Source organism: Coptis chinensis, chromosome 3 (assembly GCF_015680905.1).
Source record: "Coptis chinensis isolate HL-2020 chromosome 3, ASM1568090v1, whole genome shotgun sequence".
Lineage (NCBI taxonomy): Eukaryota > Viridiplantae > Streptophyta > Magnoliopsida > Ranunculales > Ranunculaceae > Coptis > Coptis chinensis.
In genome coordinates, this window is record NC_141458.1 from 2,303,531 (window position 1) to 2,325,673 (window position 22,143).

The 22,143-nt window shown below is 37.6% G+C and overlaps 1 long non-coding RNA gene across 1 annotated transcript; it reads right to left on the reverse strand.

Moving 5' to 3' along the window:
- Positions 1–397: 397 nt before the first annotated feature.
- On the reverse strand, positions 398–1,115 carry LOC147507209 (uncharacterized). Its single transcript, XR_015216156.1, has 2 exons — positions 963–1,115; positions 398–763 (listed from the first exon to the last, which is right to left on the reverse strand). It is a non-coding gene; the product is annotated as an uncharacterized LOC147507209 (long non-coding RNA).
- Positions 1,116–22,143: the final 21,028 nt, after the last annotated feature.

Consider the following 22,143-nt stretch of genomic DNA (forward strand, 5'->3'; position numbering starts at 1 on the left):
GTGGTTTTCATGGTGCAACATTAATGTTGAAGTGATATTTCTCGATGTAACATTCACGTTGCAGTGGTTTTTATGGTGCAACATTGATGTTGCAGTGATATTTCTTGGTGCAACATTCACGATGCAGTGATTTTCATGGTGCAATATTGATATTGCAGTGGTACTTCTCAATACAACATTATTATTGCAGTGGTGGTTTTTCATAGTGCAGCTTTGATATTGCAGTAACACATCACTGTGTCGGTCAACTGTGTCAAATTCTTTGTGTCAATATAGAATTATTGAGAAAAAAATCCCAACGAACACTTGCATTGGTGGGATTCCAACTTGCAGAGTATACAACCAATTGATCTAGAAAAGTTAAGCCATTACTAATTAGTCAGATAAGAATACACAATGAGCAAGTGAGAGATTAAGGATTTATTTCAATGGGCTAAATAATGCACAAGTGACACAGTGAGCTCTTAAAGTACACAATAATATATTTTTTGACTTTGCAAGTACGTACAAGCGAGGAAACAGAAGATAGACCAGCCTATATGTATCCCAAGCTTAAAATCCATAGACTGAACCATATTAATATAGTAAAACGGAGATCATCAGTGTCATAGAAGAGCTAGCTCTCGATCTATTTAATTAGAAGCATGGAGCGATAAGCATCATGGAGAAGTTGTTTGGCGTGGCGGTGCGACACAACAAACACAACATGCTCCTCTTCCCCTAGGGCAACACGAACAACCAGGGCAGCTCATCTGGAGGAGCTCTGCACTAACACCATGGCAAAAGATTATAAATGACAACAGCAGCAGGAAGGAAAAATATAAATTACAAGTTAATAAAATGTCGCCATCCCATGCATGAAAAATGTTAATTTACTAGTAAAGTACTGAGATTTGAGGAGGTTCAAAATCAAACCATAATTCTAGTTACTAGGAGACAATGGTGTAATTAAACCAGCTCACCTCTTTGACCAAACCGAGTAGCATTACATGGAAATACTGGAGAGAAAACAAGGCAAAATATCAGAACAGTAGCAATGATGAATTGAGTTTCCATTCCAGTGAGAATTACTATGGCAGAACCTGAGAACTATAAATGAAAAGATACCGTAATTCGAGTATGAAGGCGAGAGAGGTGAGCTTTATAGGCTTTGAGATCAGTACCACATGCCTTGCTTAAATTTTCTCTCCTATCTTGTCCAGGAATTGTCAACAATAGGGGCGGCAGACTTGTTTGTGACTTTGTGCAGTGTACGCGTGTTTTAATTTTTCAACTAAACGCTAACTCACAAGTGAATGGCAGCGAAGTGGAGTTGGCCCATATTTGGCACAAAATTTTTATTGTTTGATTTTAAATATTAGAAAATTTCGCATTTTGATTATTAAAAAACTATTTTAAAAGATTATTCTTTTCACTCATAATTTTATGACCCATTTGTTTTGTGGTTAGTGTGAGCCTGTGTGGTGTAGGCATAGTTCGTGATTCCGAACGAAACTCCGGAATTCCGCTCGGAATTTCGGTTTTTCAAAAAATTGAAATTTCAAATATAGTGTCAAAATAATTGAAATTCCGAATTCTATAGGGTCGAAATTTACTGGATTTCGGTTTTTGGATTTACCGGAATTCCGAGAATTCCGAAATCCCGAACTATGGGTGTAGGTTCTTGATAAAATCAGCGCATGGTGTCTATGAAAACCCTATTTTTAACCAAGTGATCTACATACAGTTAGGACTACTTAGGAATCTGATTAGTTGCCAAAAATACGTTAGGAACCAGGCATACCATTAGAAAGGTAGGCACAACGGATTTGGTGCCCATCCAGTTTTGCTGTCCCAAAGGAAGCTATCCTAGCTGTCCAACCAATAGGAATTAAGCATTTGAGGAGGTCTTAGTAAATTAAATTTCTATATGCATGTTTACCTATATTCAGTAAAAGCCCCTTCTAGTTACACCAAATCTTGCGAGATTTTCTCTCAATGGTTACCAAAAAAAACCAAACTCAACTAAGAAATTACGAGTGAAAGAGGATTCTCACCCGAATATTGGCACGAGATTTTCTTTTTCCTTGAAAAATAAAACAAACAAACAAAAAAAGGCTCTCTAAGAGAATCTGTCTTTTCCAAATCTATTATATGGTGGAACAAATTGATGACGAATCAGAATATAATCTTAACGAGGAGGAGCATATGTTTGATGAAAATGGTATTGAGTCGGGTGAATTTTGTAGACAAGATGGTCTTGACGAGAATGTGGAAGACGAAATGGGAGAGGATGTTAGTATTCAATTCGAAATGATTTTCCAATAAGAAGAAGATACTTACGAGTTTTACAACTTGCAATGCGTCTTGACGTTGTACAAGTAAAAAAGAACCCCAAAAAAAAAGCAGTCAAGACTGGTTGTCCAAATTATACTTGAGATCAAGATTAGAGAAGATGGAAAATATCACATAACCAATTCATTCCGGTCATAATCAATTTACTTTGGTCCCTCCAACTAGAGTTCATTTATTAAAATCACAAAGACGTGTTAAGCCTACTCAAGCTGCTTTGATGTCAAATATGCGTCTTTTGGGGATAAAGACAGTGAAATTCATTCTTACTTTCGCAACAAAGCTGGAGGATCTCAGAATTGAACTTTAATTTTATTTAATCAGCTGTCAAAAATTATGTAACAAAAGTGCATACTACATTCTTAAAGAAAGGAGATGCTAATTGTCTTCTCGATTATTTTTGCAAGAAGAAATGAGTGAACAAACTCAACTAAGAAACGAACAACGAGTGAAAGAGGATTCTCACCCGAATATTGGCGTGAGATTTTCTTCCCAAAAAAAAAAAAAAACTCTAAGAGAATCTATATTTTCCAAATCTATTACATGGTGGAACAAATTGATAGATGCATTGTGACTTTGCAACTGATTCCATGTTTGTAAAATTTCCCAAGTACACCTCGCATTGCACAAAAGATTATTAGTAGGGATGTAAAACGGGTCGGGCAGGGCCAGTTCGGCCTCAAACCATAAAGCCCATATGACTTGAGAGGAGGGCCGGCCCGACCCTCTCATGAAGTGAGGGGCGGGCCTATGAGGGCCAATACTAAAATTGTGAAGCCCTAACCCTCACCTTAGCCATCTCTTTAGAAAATTGAGGGTCGGGCCAGAGGGCTGGGTTTGAGGGTCAGGCTAGAAGGTCGGGTTTGATTACTCTCTTAAACTCTTTATTTACAGTATAATCTTGCTAAATTGATATGCGATAAATTAATTATCACGTTTAGATAACATGTTTTTCTCAATCTTGACTTTGGTTAACATACTTAATTAATAATTTAGCTAAAATTTGTAAAATAATAAAATTTGAAAGTTTCGTTCTTAAGTTTGATGTGCCGATGTATTATATGAATCAATAAGAAATGTATATGAGACTAAAAATATAATGTGGTGTTGTAGGTTGTAGAATAACTTGTGTTTGATTAAAAACTTCACTACCATGTACAAAGGATTATATATCACATCACTCTAATTTATATTTTACTAGTATTTGCCCGTGTCGTACGACACAGATATGTGCGCCTTCTGCGCCCCCGACGAGTATCTGCCCCCCGGTATGGCACAGATACGCGTGCCTTTAGCATCCCCGACACGCATCCCCCCCCCCCGGTATGGCATAGATACATGCGCCTTCTGCTTCGGCGCCCCTGACGTACATCCACCCTCCTACTCATGTTTCCAGAGTACGACACGATATCATACGCCTTCAAATACTCGACGCATCATCCCCCTAGTGACATTATTGCATACCGCGCCTTGGGCATCCACCCCCTCTACTCATGTTTCCAGAGCCCAACAGCCCATAAAAATTCAATCCAAAAATAGTCCAAGCCTTTTTTGGGTGGGGTGGGTGAGGTGAGAATTTTTTTTAAACTCACCCAAAAATAAAACTTGTTAACTCACCCCAGAAAAACATTTGAGTGACTAGGATTAGGGGGTGGCACGACCAGGTATCACCTTGTGAGGTAAAATTTGTCCACCCACTCCACCCTTCTTTGTTGTATAGATTCTTGTTTATATATGGTGAAGTGACCCGGGTTCATATCATGACAAGAGAACAATTTGTTATTTTGAACTAGATTTTTCATGTAACGTTGGAGGAGCCTACACAAAGCACTAATTTATGTAAAACATATTTTTCATTTTGCTATTTCATTTATACAATTACATACTTTTTAACAAAATAAATAAAATTACGTATAAAAGTTGTGAGGGCCTTAATGTGGGCCTTGTGAGGGCCTTTGAGGGTCAGGCTGAGGGCTGCCCTCATGCTTTCACATCTAGGCCCTTACTCTCCCCTCAAAACATGAGGGTTGGGCCGGGCCGGCCCTCAAATTGCATGAGGGCTTAAATTTGAGGGTTTTTTTTCAACCCATGGACTGGGCCGGGCCGAGCGGGCTGAGGGCTTGAGGGCCTTTTTTACACCCGTAATTATTAGTGGATGAATGTGTTAAGTATCCTTGCCCAAGTATCTTGTGTTAATACCTGATTTCTTTCTTTTAATTTCCTTTTGTTCTTCGAAAGAACGTAATCTATAAAAGCACATAGAATGAACAATGAACAACTACTCCAAAAGAAATACAAAGACACAGACTAGACTAAGTACCAGCAAATGTGAAAAATGGGTTTAAAAAAAAAGAAAAAAAGAGTACGTTGGATGCTTGCAGTTAAAATACGCAAAAGATTTTTTAATTGCTATTCCGATGGAGGGACTTGGACAACGTATGTCACCGGTGGAGTATCGCTCTATTATCTGATACCGTCTCATGATTTCTTTGTACTATGATGGTAGTCTATGTCCTATTTGCAAAATTAGTAGACTAGATGCTTTCAGGGACCATGCAACACATTGTAGACATTTTTCAGATTTCAAATACCGACATGATCATGTCAGAGATATTTTATATGATGCATTTTAGAGGGCTAGGGTACAAGTGAAGAATGAGGCTCCCGTGAATTTTCTCACTGATCTGAATGAGGGAAGATCGACACTTCAACATGCGGATGTATTGATCTACAGTTGGTCTGAGGGGATGCATGCATGTGTTGATGCAACTGGAGCCTCTCCGTTGGTAGGGCTTGGGAATGGAGTATTTGAAGTGGGAGAAACAGCTAATAGAGCAGCAGCATCAAATATTTTCGAGCCTTCATGACACAACAGGGCCAGGAACTTAACACTCGCTAAGTAGGAAAAATTGAGAAACACAAGGAAGCTTGTAGAGTTAACCAGCATTGTTTCATTCCGTTCAATTTTGACACTTTTGGTTTTTTGGCACAACAGTCTGTTGAGCTCTATAAGAGATTGCAAAAAGTTATGGACTGCACGTTTTTCCTAATTATTTGTAAAACTTGTTATCATTATATATAAAAAAAAGTCCACCGATGAAACTGTGAATCCCTAATTATTGCTACACAAATCCACTATTGCTAGCTCGATAGCTCTTCAAGTGTTTCTGACCATGTTTGTAGTAGTCTATCCTTTTGCGCCTATATTAAATAAATTGACGAATACCTTAGTTTTGAGGCTCCGATGGCCTTGGAAATAATAGTCTACGAACAGGGCGCAATTCAAACAACACATTATTTCATTTTAACAATTTCAATTACTTTTTTTCCCATCCCGTAATGACTACGAAAAACTCATCAAACATGTATGTTGTAGATGATGTTGAATTGCATTGAGGACAAGGGAGAAGGTACATATTGACGAACTGGGTGACTTTGATTGACTGAAACTCTCGGTTGTTCAACGCCATTCATTGCAAGAAAAGACCCAAGTTGTGCTCTTCCATTATTTACTAGTACATAAACAATAATAAAAAAAAAAATGTGAACTAGTATTACTCCCCACTAGATGAGCCAATTAGGATCCCCCCCCCCCCCCCAGATGGGAAATTAGGGTCTCCACCCAAAATACACACAAAATGGCCAACCCAATTTGACACAACTCTTTTTTTATTTTGCTAGTTCGGTCTTTTGGCTTTTTTCTGGTCTCGCATAGTGATATGGGCAGAGGGTTCTTCAAAGCTCTCTCTAACTGTATTATATATTTCCACAATTTCGAGAGCTGCTTTGTTTATGCCTTCTCATATTAGGACTAGGAGTGGACTCTATTATCCTCATTTGTTGAAGTTCTTCTTTGCCTGTTTCTGTCAACTCTAGAGTTCTTGCACACTTGATGGCCACAGCTAAAGCAAGATGAGATAGGTCACTATATATTGTCGTAAAAAATGGATCCAAATCTACTATAATTGGTTCTCCATGAGCATCAAACACCTCCCTTTTGCCTATAAAAAAAAACACCTCCCCTTTTGTAGCATCTTTTGACCACCTCTTCAAATAGTACTGTGACGGTAAGCTTTTCACGTTTACCTCACGAAGCACTTTAAGAGCATGTGAACATAATATCCCATCAAATTCAAACTGTTTGCAACTGCATATGATGGTATTATATGAAACAACATAAGTAACCTTCCGTTCTCGACCTCGTACAAAATAGGAAATGGTGTACGATTTACTAGTGTCATCAGCTACATCAAGAACTAGCTAGCCTCAACAATTTTTAGGTACTCCGGCCTGTTGAAATTCTTCAAATATTTTCGTGGTATATACTTTTGAAGCTTCATGTTTGACTTCCCATCCAGAATGAACATTAGGTATTGTTTGCATTGTCCAATTTTCTTCATATAGTTCATCGTCATTTCGATTTTCAATTACCTTCTCGTACTGATCTACTACCTCCCGTAATATTAAGTCCTTCGTAAAATATCTCTTCAAATAATGGTTCACGCTTTCACTTCTTTGGGTAGTTGCCATTCTAGCACAAAAGTGTTCTTTGCGATAAACTTGCGCCCACTTGTCACTTATTATATACAAAGATAGCAACCATTTATTCTCATGTAGATCGTACTCTGTAAGAAACTTGTCCCACCATGACTCAAACTCCTCTACGGTTTCAGGATTGTAAATGCAATTTCTAAAATCATCTGGGAGTTTTGATTGGTTGGTGAAAAAATGAGGCAAGTGTTTTTTAGCATTCTGACATATGTGCCACAAACATAATATATGATGAATTCCTGGAAATACTACATAGATCGCATTAATAATTATGGATTGTACCTAGTCAGTGAAGTAACCTTTGGCTTTTTACCACCCATTGATTCAATGAACCTCTCAAATAAAAACCACACAAATTAAGCTACTTGTTTTCTCATTTGACAATAATGCAACACCAAAAAAAAATATGTTTGATGATGTGAATTAACCCCAACAATTGGCGCAAAAACGAAATTATAACTATTTGTGCCCAAGGTTGTGTCGAAATAAACAACATCACCAAAAAAATGGCAATCTAACCTTGATTTTGCATCAGTCCAGAAATACGCACAAAGTTGATTATCATCATTGTGTTGCGTAGAGTAGTAAAATGATTTATTTGTTCTCTCGTTTTTTCTTGCAAAAATAATCGAGAAGACAATTAGCATTTCCTTTCTTTAAGAATGTAGTACACATTTTTGTTACATGATTTTTGACAGCTGATCGAATAAAATTTAAGTTCTAAAATCCTCCAGCTTCAAGAATGAATTTCACCTGTCTTTATCCCTGCAGCGCACATATTTGACATCAAAGCAGCTTGAGTAGGCTTAACACCTCTTTGTGATTTTAATAAATGAACTCTAGTTGGAGGGACCAAGTCGTGATTGTGACCTGGAATGAATTGTGTTATGTGATATTTTCCATCTTCATCCTCCAATCTTGATCTCAAGTATAGCTGGACAACCAGTCTTGACATTGCTTTTTTTTTTAACTGGAGTATTTTTTTTACTTTGTTTGCCTTCAAATGAACGACATAATTGTCTTCGAATCAACTTGCCATTAGGAAGTTTGTAGAACTTGTGTCGCCTTATACTGAAACCAACGTCGCACGCGTACAAGTTGTAAAAGTCGTAAGCATCTTCTTCTGATTGGAAAATCATTCTCAATTGAATACTAACATCGTCTCCCATTTCGTCTTCCACATTCTCATCAAGACCATCTTTTCTACAAAATTTACCCTAGCTACTCAATTCCATTTTCATCAAACATATGCTCTTCCTCGTTAAGATTATATTCTGATTCGTCATCGATTTGTTCCACCATATAATAGATTTAGATTCTCTTAGAGCCCCTTTTTTTTTTTTGGAAGAAGAAAATCTGAATATTCGGGTGATCCTCTTTTACTCGTTGTTTTTTAGTTGAGTTTGTTTTTTTTTTTTTTTTTGATAACCATCGAGAGGAAATCTCGCAAGATTTGGTATAATTGGAAGGGGGGTACTGAATATAGGTAAACATATAGAAGTTTAATTTACTAAGACCTCCTCAAATGCTTAATTCCTATTCATTGAATAGCTAGGATAGCTTCCTTTGGGACAACAAAACCGAACTCCCCATTTTGCTAGGAAGAAGTTTGGAGTACTATAATAGGCAATCGAGTTGGTTATGGTGGTCTTTATGGTTAAGGGGTGTGAATGTGTGATTGAGTGAATCTTTCTCATGTCGTTGTGTTCATGCTTTATATACTAGTATAATTACATAGTAGTGGGTTGGGAGTGAGTGGAGCCCTTACGTATGCCATGGTTAGGCGACAAAATTTACAGATGGTTGGAAGAGCGAGAGAAAAGGCAAAAAATCATAAGAAATCGTAATATGAACTAATTAAAACAATCACAACATATGAGAATCATAAAACCCAAATGGCAAAGAAAACTGCTATCCAAGATAACCATTCAAGCGGAAGAGATACATAATACATACGCATACAAGTTGAGCATCCCGAAGGCTCATCAACTTGAAGTACAAACAACTATCAATTACTATCCATCAAGACTATGATGCAAATAACCACAATATGTACACCAAGTGGCTTCAAACTGCTGTTGGGACACGAGAATTTCACTACCAAATTAGACTACTAGCTAGTGGAAGAAAAATACTACTGTCATCACTCACATTTGCATGACCTATACTAATTCACACCACCAAATTAAAGTGCTATTCAAGCAACCTGTCCCTACACTACACAAAGTACCTAGTGTAAATGCTATTGTAAACATTTCATCAAACAACTTGCAGCCAAGTTCAATCAAATACCAAATAACACAGACTAACTTCTATTCATTCTCAAACAAAACAAATACCTCAACAAAAGCCCAATAAGAACTTACTATATTGACCCCAAAACAAAATGCAAATCAATAAGAAAGCAAATAAGCCAACACAATTTTCTTCACAAATAACAAATCCAAGTCGTGCTTTGTTGCTCCAGAGGAACAAGTCTTCATACAAACGAAGTGAATGCGACTGAATCAAACTTCTTTCAGCAATTTTTTTGCAATTCCAATCAAGTGTGCTATCCCTTTTGCAATAACCAGGACCAAAACTTATGCTCTTGATACCATGTTGGGGCGTTTCTCCATGAGACAAAACAAACCCGAGAGAGAGAGAGAGAGAGAGAGAGTTTGGCATAGATGAGGCGAAATTGGAGAGAAGAATGCAGAGAGTGAGGAGAAATTTGTGCGGAGAATGAGGACCAAACAATATTTTGGGCCTCATACCCTCTTTGCCCAGAACTTTCACTCCGCTCACTTGATTATACAATAAAACAAGTACAGTACCAGTGACTCTTTTGTGGGATGGGTGCCCAAAATGCATCCCATGACCCGATTTATAAGCTCACTACGGGACCTTATGAATTGTATCTAATGAACTTTTAGTATGGGATTTATTCTGTGTCCATATTTTCCTCTATACCGTTCTTCTCATAATTGGGACAAAATTAGTTCCATTTTTCTTATTTCCATCTTACGGAACTGGACATTATTATGCCGTATTATTATTATTATTATTTATGGTGATGCCGTATTATTTGAAGTTTTAGACATAGAAGTTAGTTCGAGAGCATGTCCCTTTCACCCTTTGCAGCACTCATTCACATACTTTCTAGCTCAATAGGGGAAAAATGAGGAGCAATCCTTTAAAAGCACGGAGTACTCTATAGGGGAGAAAAATTAATAAAAGAAGTTGCACACTTTCGTTGTTTATACCATTAGAAGAAAACAAGCATACACAGAGTTATGGAACCAGCACAATATTACAAATCTAAAATACTGGACTCTTTATTTATGCGACCATAAAAAGCAGATGTTATGGAGAATTCGTTTGAATTTCTACCGATGGAGATGAAACTAAATCACATCTGCAACAGCTTCCCGCTGGATAGGGTGCTTCGCTGCATACACATTGGGGACAATATATTTTATCAGGTCGAGGGAACCGAGCTGCATCACATGAGAAGATTGGACAGAGAACAAGACATAAAATGAGTAGGGTAGCCATGGTAATGGTTTTAGATTTAGTTTCCATTCTCATAAAACTGAATTGAATTCAACTAAACAGTTACTTGGGGATGTTAATCTGATTGTGATATATTGAGTCCTGCTTTTATAGAGGCCTGATCTATAGAATTAGGAGAGTCGCTTAGAGTCAAGTCACAGATATGCACCATTAGACTTAGATCCCTAGCCAATTCTTGAGATTTAGTTATACGATATGGCAATCGTCCAGATATATGTTCCAGAATCGCGCCGTGACATTTACGCCTGTCAAAAGTCATCAGAGTTGACGTTGACTATGCAGTTCTATGTTCCAGAATCGCGCCTTGACATTTACGTCTGTCAAAAGTCATGAGAGTTGACGTTGACTATTCAGTTCAGTATTGCCGTCCTTGACGCTTTACATTTTTTGTTTTATTTTTTCTCATTATTAACCTTTACTGAGAGATTGTAAACTTTTTTGCATAAATTACTATGAAGCATAGACCTCAATCTTGGTTTTTTTTTTTTAACTCAACAGTGCTGGGTGCCCCCTTAAAGTATTGAGGATACATCGTCAATAAGAGCTACATACATTAAGTTCTTTGTAATCTCTATTAGTAAAATACACCATAATTAATCTGGCCTTTTAAATTAGACCAGGCTTTTTTCTACCACCTAATACCCCTAATTAAATACAAAAAAATATTATTCAATGTCTTTAAAAAGGACTATTTCGTCATTTAATTTTGTATTTCTATTTATACCCTTCAATTACAACACACAGACAGAGGAGTTTTATGTAAATTCAGGGCAAAAACCAAATCCACGCCTATATTGACATGTACGCGGTGTTGCCTTCCCATTAATAGCCACTTAAATACCATTAATACCCACTTAACTACCATTAATACTGAGTTCTTTCAACTTCCCCTCCTTTCTTCATGAACTCAACTGATAACAGTTGTGTTAGTATATATATGATGTGATACTGTAGAAATTGTGGCTACATGCTGAATCGGAGGCTGAAAAAGAAACGCTAGAGGCTGGAGGAAATATTTGAGGAATCTATGACTTAGGACCTGCAAGATTTGGTTCTAAAGCTATTTTCGTCTCTCATGAGCCGGGTGTCAAGTGTGAAGAGGATGACGGCTACTTAATATTTTTCGTCCATGATGAAAATACAAGGTAACTTCTCTTCCTAAATGTCGTAATCATGAAAACACTGTCAAAGTAATGTTATCATTATCATTAGAAGCGTTTAATTGGCAACTACAGAGGTATCTTCCTTTAAATCAATAACCTTTCTTGCCTTAGAAAAAGATCCACATGCTCGCATACGGAATGTTGTTCACATTGTTCTAGGGCTTCAAGTTTCTCTTTTGTTGTTGTATAAAGTTCATCTCCATGAATCTTATAGTCTGTTACAGATGAAAATAGGATCCCCTGAATTTATTTAATTAAGAAATTCATAGTCTCGTGGACATATATTATAAGCCTGAATGAGTTGTGATGACCTAGAAAAACTAGATAAGTGTTTGCATCATCACAGTTGTGATATATATAAACACCTACGTTACAATGATTTTTGTCTTGATTAGGTCAAGTTGATATACTGATATAAAAATACCCCTATGTGCTTGGGATATCCCTATACTGATTTATGACACGAAAAGGACCACACCTAGATCATTATGAAATTGAAGGGGAAGTTTGTTTGTGGATGGATTCTGATGAGGTTAGAACAAAACAGGCTGAAAGAATCAAAATCTTAACTCACAGAAGTTTTTGCATGTTATAGTTGAAGAAAGAGAGTTCACCATTTGCTTATTAATGTATGTAATGTCATTAATGTCATTTGCTTTTTTCTCTGCAGAAAATCCTCTGTAAATGTCATTGATGCAAAAACAATGTCACCAGATCCTGTTGCTGTTGTTGAGCTCCCAAATAGAGTTCCATATGGGTTTCATGCTTTCTTTGTAACGGAGGTTTGTATTAGTGACTTTATTCAGGTTTTTATGCAAGATCCATATACTTTAAGGCCTTATTAATATATACCATAATTCAATTAGTAGAGTATAACACTTGCTTAGTGCGATGACACACTAAATTCACTACCACTAAAACTTAAGTGTGATGACGGAAGGAGTTATTTAGTGTCTTAGTGTGATGACAAAAGTTTAAAACTTATCTATTTGGTATACATATACTTTAAGGCCTTATTAATATAGCATCTCAAGTAGTCTAATTGCGAATCAATTAAAACTCTTAATCGGTTCTTGGTTTTCTAGGGTGGATTGCGAGAGCCTTCTTGACTATATAAAGGATAAGGATGCGCATGAGTATCAACAGTCTTGCATCTTCACTAGATACTATTCTTGAGTTGGAGCTTTTACGTAGTCGCTTTTTATTGTGAGTCCGAGGTAATTATTAAGTTCAAGAAATATGCATATATACCGAGAAATTGTTTCAAGCCTATCTAAACAGTGTTTGTTCTCCAACATATCTTGATAGTCTTTGAGTTCCCAATCGATTATAGTACATTATTGGAGTTGGTGTGTAGAACTGATCACATTTTCTAATTTTGGAATGTCAAGCTCCAGATTTGTCCTTTTTGTTACCTAAACAGTTCCTGAAATACCCAAGGTACAGAAGCCTCCGATTTTCTTACAGAATGATTTATATCTTATGAAAGTATCTATTTAGTGGCACCACATTCATTTTGGTAGACCAAGGTTTAGAATATCAGGGGTCTTAGACATGTGGAGCTGTGGAGGAAAGGGAGATTATGGTTGCTTGTATACTTCTGCAATAATTGTATTCTTGACTCTTAACCAGTTTTTGCCTGAAATTCTAACATTTCATATAACTAAAGGCTTACAGGAAGAGGTACTATTGAGTTCATCATAGAGAAGGGATGGTTCAACCTTTCTCCAGATTCTTTAGGCGAATCCAAAAGTCGGTAGTCATTCGGGTTAAGCCATAGATCAAATAGGTTTACTTGCGAGCATATAGGAATGTAAAGTTAAAAAAAAACCTGTTTCATGATTTACACGTTCTCATAATCACACATCCTGAAGCCGTTCTTGTGGTGCCATTTGGTACTCTACACAAATCGCTCTTAAGAAGTAAATACTCTGTGCAGATGCACAATGCCCATTGAATTAGTGCATATCTAGGTAATTACTGTAAAATGTACAGTAAATAAACATATATTAAACTTTTAGCAGTGTAAGTCTAGGTCTTGACCTCATGTATGTGAGTTTTTGGCACAATTTATCTGTCCATTGTCCACCTTGAGGTAGTCTATTAATAAGGCAGTGCTCTGAGAGGCTTAGGTTAGTCACTCTGGTGTTCAAGATGTATGTTAAATTGTTAACACTTATTTTTTTGATAGTTTTACAAATCGCTCTTAAGAAGTAAATATTTTGCGCAGATGCACGATGCCTTTTAAATTAGTGCATAAGTGCATATCTTGGTAGTTGCTTGAAATTGTACAATCAATGAACATTATTTTAAACCTTTTTAAGTCTAGGTCTTGACCACATGTATTTGAGTTTTTGGCACAATCTTTTTGTCCATCTTCCACCTTAAGGTCGTCTACTAATAGGGTAGTGCTTTGAGAGGCTTAGGTTAGTCACTCTGGCACTCAAGGTGTATGTTAACACCTTTTTTTTTTGGATACTTACAACTTTATTTCCCTGAACCCTTGAATCTCCTTTCCCCTTCAATGCGGGACTTGATCCCAACACTGTGGGTCCAACCGTCCAACCTCCCAAGTCTTGACTACTTAACTCTATATTGATGATATTTTTTCATCCTTTCAGGTTGTTATTGATGGATATTCAACCCCTTTGACAAAGGGGAACTTTGCAAAACTGGTAAGGTAGTTGTCCCTCGCCTTGGCCTTTTGGAAATTCATAATGTTTCTTTAACAGGCATACCCGCTTACTATAACCTCTGTTGAGATATGTAGTATATCCCACACAAGGAGTTTAAAGTCTTTCATATAATAAATTAGTTCCTGGAGCCTCTTCACTTATTCCCGCTTTGAGTTGGATGCTCCAAATTTAAGATGGAATAAGAGCACATATTTCAGGCACAACAGAGTCTTTACAATTTTATTTTCTTTTGCAAGCTGATGCCAAAACATTGAAAAAAGATTGCTGCCCTGAAGTGATAGAACGATATTTAGCTGAGTGTAGGGCTAATGAGAACCAGGGCATTTCATTTTCTCCAACATCTTTGAATCTGCAGGATGTTTTTGCAATAGTTACTCAACATGGTGAAACTCTTATACATGTTTGCAATCTTGGTGGCTTTATGTAAACTATTACACACGACTGGCCTTATCTTTGGAGGTATTCGAATACCCTCGGCTACCGATAAAGAACCACTTTTCAACCTGTCATGTGGAGAATATTGTCAGTTTAAGAAATATCTGAGGCTATATGGAGCAGAAGCCAAATGGTGGGAGCGTCATCTAGCAGAGATGTCATGTACTTGTAATCTTTGGAGCTTTATACATGTTATATGCAAATTGAGCGCATTCTCAAGTGTGACATACTTACTCCATTTCTATTTTGTCTATTTTGAAACAATCCCTTCTGCTGAAATGATCATTCTCTTAGTAGCCCAAAGTTGGTGCAACAAATTTTAACGTCAACCAACGTTGGTGCAACAAATTTAAGCGTCAATGGTACAAAAAGATACGAATATGAGGTGCTATACTGCTATCTAAATAATGTTATTTTTTTCACAATTGTTCCTGAAGGCTGAAGCTCTGGCTCAACATTACTCAGACCACATAACCCGCTGTGAGCCAAAAAAAGCAGTCAAAATAAGGTCCTCACCCCAGACCAGAGACCAAATCAAGATCAATTGTCTGAATTCTAAAGTCTAAAAGCATATCTATTGTCGTGTTAAGCTGTGCGAACTCCATTTTGTTTTTGTCATTGACATGCTAATATATCGGAACGTTTCAATCAATGCTCGGTATCTCATTTTATCAATTACCCATATCATATTTTCATGAATCTTCTGATATATCGTAGCATTTTGTTCAACGCTGAACAAGCTTGGAACATAAGAAATCGTTTCACTTTCTAAAACCCCATTATATTTTATAACTCTTCCAAAACTTTGGACACAAAAACCAGTTTCTTTTTTACTTAACGACAAAACTAGGCTCAAAGTACATGTGATTTGGAGCTATACTTAAAAGTTTATTGCTTACGTATGTCTGAAAATCAAATAGAATCGGAGTTCCCTTCAAGTCAACGGCTTCCACTGCATCACGTAATGTGAATTGTAAGTATGCTCACCCACTTCGGTGGGTTTTATTTGGCATCGCGTGCAGAGCACGTGCATCTTGCTAGTTTTACTAATTTATGAAAGGACAGTAACAGAGTAGCTTATTTGGATTTGAAAGTTAAAGCCCTAAGACTTCTTAGCGGAAGTGCGGAACCAAAGAGTTAAGCCATTAGTCAGACTAGCAATTAGCACGTGCAAAAATTACATTTTTTTTTTTTTTTTTTTAAGTGGAAATTTTATTAATATTGATAAGGAATTTTACAAATAATTAGGATAAGCGTGCAACAAGCTGCGCCGCAAGTCCTTTTTGAATAGCAAATCCTTTTTTCTAAAAGCAAACTCGTTAGAACCAACTGTCATAACGTTATTGTTCATAACTTTCTGAAGTCTCTTGAGAAGCTCAACAGCCTGTTGTTCCAAGAAACCGAAAGCGTCGAAATTAAACGGAATGAAACAATGCTGGTTAGCCGTGCAAGCTTCTTCATGCTTCTCCATCTTCCCTGTCGCTGCTCTCTTAGCTGCTTCTCCCACCTCCAACGCTCCATTCCCAAACCCTACCAACGGAGATGTGCCAGTTACATCAACACATGCATGTCTCCCCTCAGACCAACTGTATATCAATACATCTGCAGGCTGAAGTGTCGATCTGCCCTCATTCGGATCTGTGAGAAAGTTAACAGGAGTCTCTTTCTTCACTTGTACCCCAGCCCTCCAAAATGCATCACACAAAATGTCTCTAACATGATCATGTATGTATTTAAAACCAGTAAAATGTCTACAATGTACTGCATGGTCCCCAAAAATATCTAATCTACTTTTTTTGCATACAGGACAAAGACCCCGTCGAGTCTGAGAGGAATCATAAGGCGGTGCCAGGAATGGCACGATACTCCACCTGTGACATACGCTGTCCTAATCCCTCCATCGGAATAGCAAGTAGAAAATCTTTTGCATGTTCCAACTGCAAGCATCCAATGACTGCTTTCTGACGAGTAGAGAACTCAAACTCTCTCTCAAGACTAGCAACAATCTTACCGTAGAAAGCTTCCGCCAAAACTTTTTGTGGTTTTGAGAGGACGGTAGCATTCACAGCCAGAAAATGAAAGTCAAAATCGGGAAGACAGAGACGCAATACACTGGTAGCATCACCAAGGATCTCACCCATAGGCACTAGATCACAACTCCTAAGAATGTGGTTTTGAAACTCTGAAGTCTGAAAACGGGAGGCCACAAAAGCAAAAGCAGAGACATCAGAGGCACAATAGATACCTAACCCACCAAGGCGCAATGGAAGCGTCGCTAAACGCTACTGCAAATCACCGAAGCCAGGACCATCAGAAATTATAATGCCCTGCAGAACCATGCGAATGTGCCAATCAAAAGTCTTAGCTGCCTTCCTAAAAAAAAGTGGTGGACAAGTACGAACTGCAAAAACCAACTTGGAGAGCCCAGCACAAGCTCGTAAAAGTACTAACTCACATTGTGGATCCTCCAATGCAGCTAAACGGTCCATCGAAGCCATAACATTTTCAACACGCTTACGAGCAAGACTCATGACAAAAGAAGAATCAGTGCTAACTGCCCCTCCAAGTAACCTAACCCCATGCTGAGGACAATATAAATCTGAAGGAAAGAGACCAGGAGTGGAACGACGCAGATCCAGTGATGGCCAAAATATCTCTGTCTTGGCCATATTAAGAACCAACCTATAAGAAGGCCCTTCTTCCTGAATGATACGCAGAGCTGCCGCCACTTGTTTTGTATCCCCAACTAGAGTCCCATCATCTAAGTATCAAGCCTGGAGCAATAATTGACAACTTGACTAGATATGTAGAATCAGAGGGTGCAACACCAGTGCAAATAGAAGGGGACCCAAAGGATCACCTTGCTGAACCCCAGAAGTAGACAATATGTAATCATCCTGTAAGACCCCTATTTTATTTTTACATTATTTTCGTAACAATATTTAGTATGTCTGTATTTGATTTTATTTTCTAGTCAACGTGCTAGTATGTGGGTTTGACTTTTGATAGAAAGAGAAATGAGGGAATACCAAATAGTAATTTCGAAGAATGTTAATATAGGAAACTAGTATTTGAATTTTGAATGTTGGGTATAGATTATCTTTAATTTTCGGAAAGTTTTAAATAAGAAGGAAACAAGATATTAACATAAGGAACTTAATAGATATAATACTTTTAATAGAAAATAAGATTTCCATAGTTAGGAATAAGGATATTTAGTAAAATTGAAAGTTAAGCAAAATATATGGTGTCTCCGGAGAAAATAGTTTTTTCTCAAAAACACTAACAGCACACTCAAGCAAAAACGAAGAAGAACGGTGGATTTTGCTAGCTAGCTGGGATTGGTTCTCGCGTAGTCTTCTTCGATATTTCTTTTTCACGATAACAAGAGAGGTGAGTAGTTTAGTTTCATTTTTCTCGTCTATACACAGAGACGAATTTACTGTAGTACCACGTTTACTATATGTTTTCCGTTCATTTTCATTTTCCGCTCATTTTCTGTTCAGCAACGATTCTTCTGGTTAATGTTAAAACTTGTTAGAATTATAGAACTGTCGAAACCCTTAGGTGGTTGTAAAGGGAGCCTCCCATGTAAATATTCAATACTGCGATACTGAGGGGTTGGATATTGTATTTATTTTCATTTTTTTTTTGGAACAGTTTTGTTTGTATTGCGGGTTGGTTGTTTGATGAATGGTGGTAGGGGGAAAGTTTGAGAGTGGTTGAAAGCTTCAAGAACGTTAATGGCGGTCGGATCTAAGAGTTGAGAGGTGTTTTCGAAACTGAAAATTTGGGGTTTCTTGGTGAAGTAAAGTTGTGGGGTTTTTCACCCACACAAATTTCGATGGGTTAGTTTTGGGGTGGTGTGTGAAGGTTTTTGGGTGGCTGGAAGCTAGCTGTTGGTGCTAGGAAGGGGATGACCATGAGAGCGATCTAGTGCTCCCGGTCGGTGTGTAACTTTTTTGATCTAGGAATAATTAGTTGGGCCGAACCACAACAGTTTTTGTTTTGGGCAAATTCTTTTATCTTTTGTTTTGGGCCAATTCTTTTATCTTTTGTTTTGGGCCAGTTTAACATGTTTATGTGGGCTGGTCCATAGAATGTTAAGTGAATCACATAGGCCGGGTTAAATAATTTTAAGGCCTGGTTCGGTTAGTTAGGCCAAATCAGTTTATGGGCCGGGGGTACGGCTTAAGTTATGGAACCGGGTCAGCTTAGCCAAGTCAGTTAGGACCAAAGTTTGATTTGTTTTAAATATGGGTTTGGATGAGGACTAGTTGGGAGGACCACCGATTAGGACTATTGATTGTTGGGTTTGACTGTTGACTTTTTCCAAAATGTTATAGATTGAATTTTACGAACAAATCCGACGATAGGATGTTAGTGACACTTGTATAAACTTGTTTTTCAGTATCTAATATAGATTTGACATTGAACTTACGCGAATATTGGCACGTGAAGAGAGGGAAATTTTAAGATGCATAGATGTATACATTTGAATAAATTACGTAACAAAAATCGTAGAACCTAGCTACCACAACTCATGTGATTAGCTCTGTGTAGGGCGTGTGCAATTTGATTGGCCCTTCTGGCATTTTAGTGAATCTCAATGGCCCTTCTGGCGTAGTTGAATAGTGGCTTGATTATCTCGTTCGCAAACTTTAGAACGAGACGCGCGTTATTTTTATGCCGAATAGTGGATTTCTCACATAATGGCTTCCGTGTGAGGGTTACCCAATATGCAATATCCCGCGTAGGGTAGTTACGCACGGAGTGGTCCAGTATGTGAGGGGAGGCATGTGGATGTACATATTCGGCGTTGGGTAGCGATTGTGATAGCCAGGGAAACTAGGTAAAACATAGAGACGACGTGTTATTAGGGACACTTGATAAATGTTACTGATATGATACTTTTCTTCGGTATGATTATTGATTTAAGACTGTCAAGTTAAGCTTCATTTTATGCTATGATTATTACAAATTGCTTTGCAGGAGAGTGGGTTAAACTAATTATTCTTGTAGAGAGGACCCACTTTGCGATAGAGCATGCATAAAGGTAAGTACTAGGATACCATACGTTTGATTTACTCTTAGTTAGAAGCTAAGGTGCCTTTATGAAGGAACTGACTACCTTAAGCTAAGGCGCCTCGGTGGAGGAACTACCTGCCATATAAGGAACGAAATTTTATGTATATCTAAATGGTTTTTCTAAGGCTACTCATAGTCTCGTACCAACATTATTTAGAAGCTAATAGTCTCATACTCTTAGTTAGAAGCTAAGGTGCTCATAGTCTCATAGTCTCATAGTCTTATACTCTTAGTTAGAAGCTAAGGTGCCTTTATAATGCTGACCCGATTTGCATGCTTGCTAATCGGGTGTGTTCTTATATGAACATAGTCGATTAGCCTAGACAGGGTTAGCTGATGTTCGAGAAGGTGGCGTGCTGCTCGTGATTGATGTTAGCATTTATTTTTAATAAGATGTCGGTTCATTTTCCTCAGAGATGTAGTAGAATTTGTTGGGGACATATGTTTTAATTTATTTTTTTTGAATTCTTAAGTGAAGAAGTTTGTAACTTAATTTTGATTGCAAGTTTTCATAATGATAAGTTATTGTTAACAATATTTTATTATTTAAATTTTTTCCGCAGGTGTTATTATTTTCTTAAGGGTTATGTAATAGATTGGGTTTTTAGGTTGTTGTCACATCTCGGATATCGAGGAGTCGGATATAATTTATATTATCTGATTTATCAAAATTCGGGGTGTGACACATCCCCCAAGTATAATCTTGCAGGCTGACAATACAAATACTCGACCCAAGGGGAAATAGCGGGGTAGCGAATGCGAACCTCTCTCAACATAGTAGTCCAATCAACCATATTAAAGGCATTCTGAAAATCTACTAGAAACATAGAAAGAGATGTATTGTCACCGTTAGCACATACCATGCGATTAACAGCATGCAAAATCGCCTCCGCTCCACCAGGGACACCGACCCCATACTGAAAATCCTGCAAGTACCCTACCACCTCTTTGGAAACCCCTTTCATTGCAATTTTGGAAACAAGACGTCGCCAAACCATACCCACAGCTATCGGACGAATGCTATTATCCGGCTTAAGAAGTGGAGTGAGCGGAGCACTCGCTATGAATTCTGCTAACGGCTGCGGACATTGTCCCTGTAACCACAGATTCACCACCGAAGCCAAGGCATCTAACAAGTTAGACGATATAGCTGCTGCAGCACCACTCATGGCATCTAACAAGTGCTGAGCACGAAGACCATCACGACCACAAAAAGTACCTTTCGGAAACGACTTAATACATGACAATAAGGTGTCTCTCTTTACTAATAAAGGGGGCTCAGCAAAAAGAACCGTTGGTCTCACAGGTGGTTGTCGCATCGGGTGTTTTTCCTTTAATGTATGTACAGTCTCTGCAGTGTTGGAGGCAACTCCTGATGATGATAACACTTGTACCGCTGCAGCAAAATGTCCATCGACAACTTTCTGTAAGCATCGACGGACATTCTGAGTGGGAACGGATTTCCTGGTTGACTGGATTGAAGGAAACTCTATTACAGACTCTAAGAGGCGAAACATCCCACCAGGCTCATTCCATGTCGTCAAAGCATGTAGAATCTGTTTTTTTTTTCCCACTTTTTTGTGGTAGGGCCCAACAAAAAGCAAATCGTGAAAAACAGATAGAACTGAAGAAACAGTTTTGTCCCATAAAACAAATAGAAAAAAAAACTTTTAGAACTGATTTCTTTGTTTGACTAGCTTAGATGGCTATATGGGACACGTGTCCATAAAACAGCTGTCACACCCAAAATTTCTAGACAATATTTAAAACAATTATATTCAATTATCTGGAAATCCGGGGTGAAACAAAACCCAAAACCCTGTTATCAAATACGATATATACAAAACTGAAATCAAAAGAAAACTAAAAGGAACAATCCTTAAATCACATTATTAAACTACAAAGAACTATCCAACTCTATTACATCTGTCTCAAAACAAAACCGTACCCTTCAGAAAATCTTAAACCAGAAGACTCCAATAGCAACTCCAAATCACGTGTCCTTATCCACTGCACTCCACCATCTATGTTCCCAAGAATATACCCACGTTGCAAAACAAAGCAAACATGGGTCAGGAAATTGAATTTATTAGTATGAGTAGACTAACAACAAAATATATATAATAATCTTTCAGATTAATAAATATAACATTACCAACCATTTCAACTTGGAAGACAATATAGTTCTGTTTTTCAAAACGGCGTGTAGTTTCTTCCCAAGTAAGATTTCACCCCCAATATACAAATTCCAAGAATCTCATATAACAGTACTCATCATTCCCACTTTCCAAAATAACTCACAACATAAATACCACTTACATTCC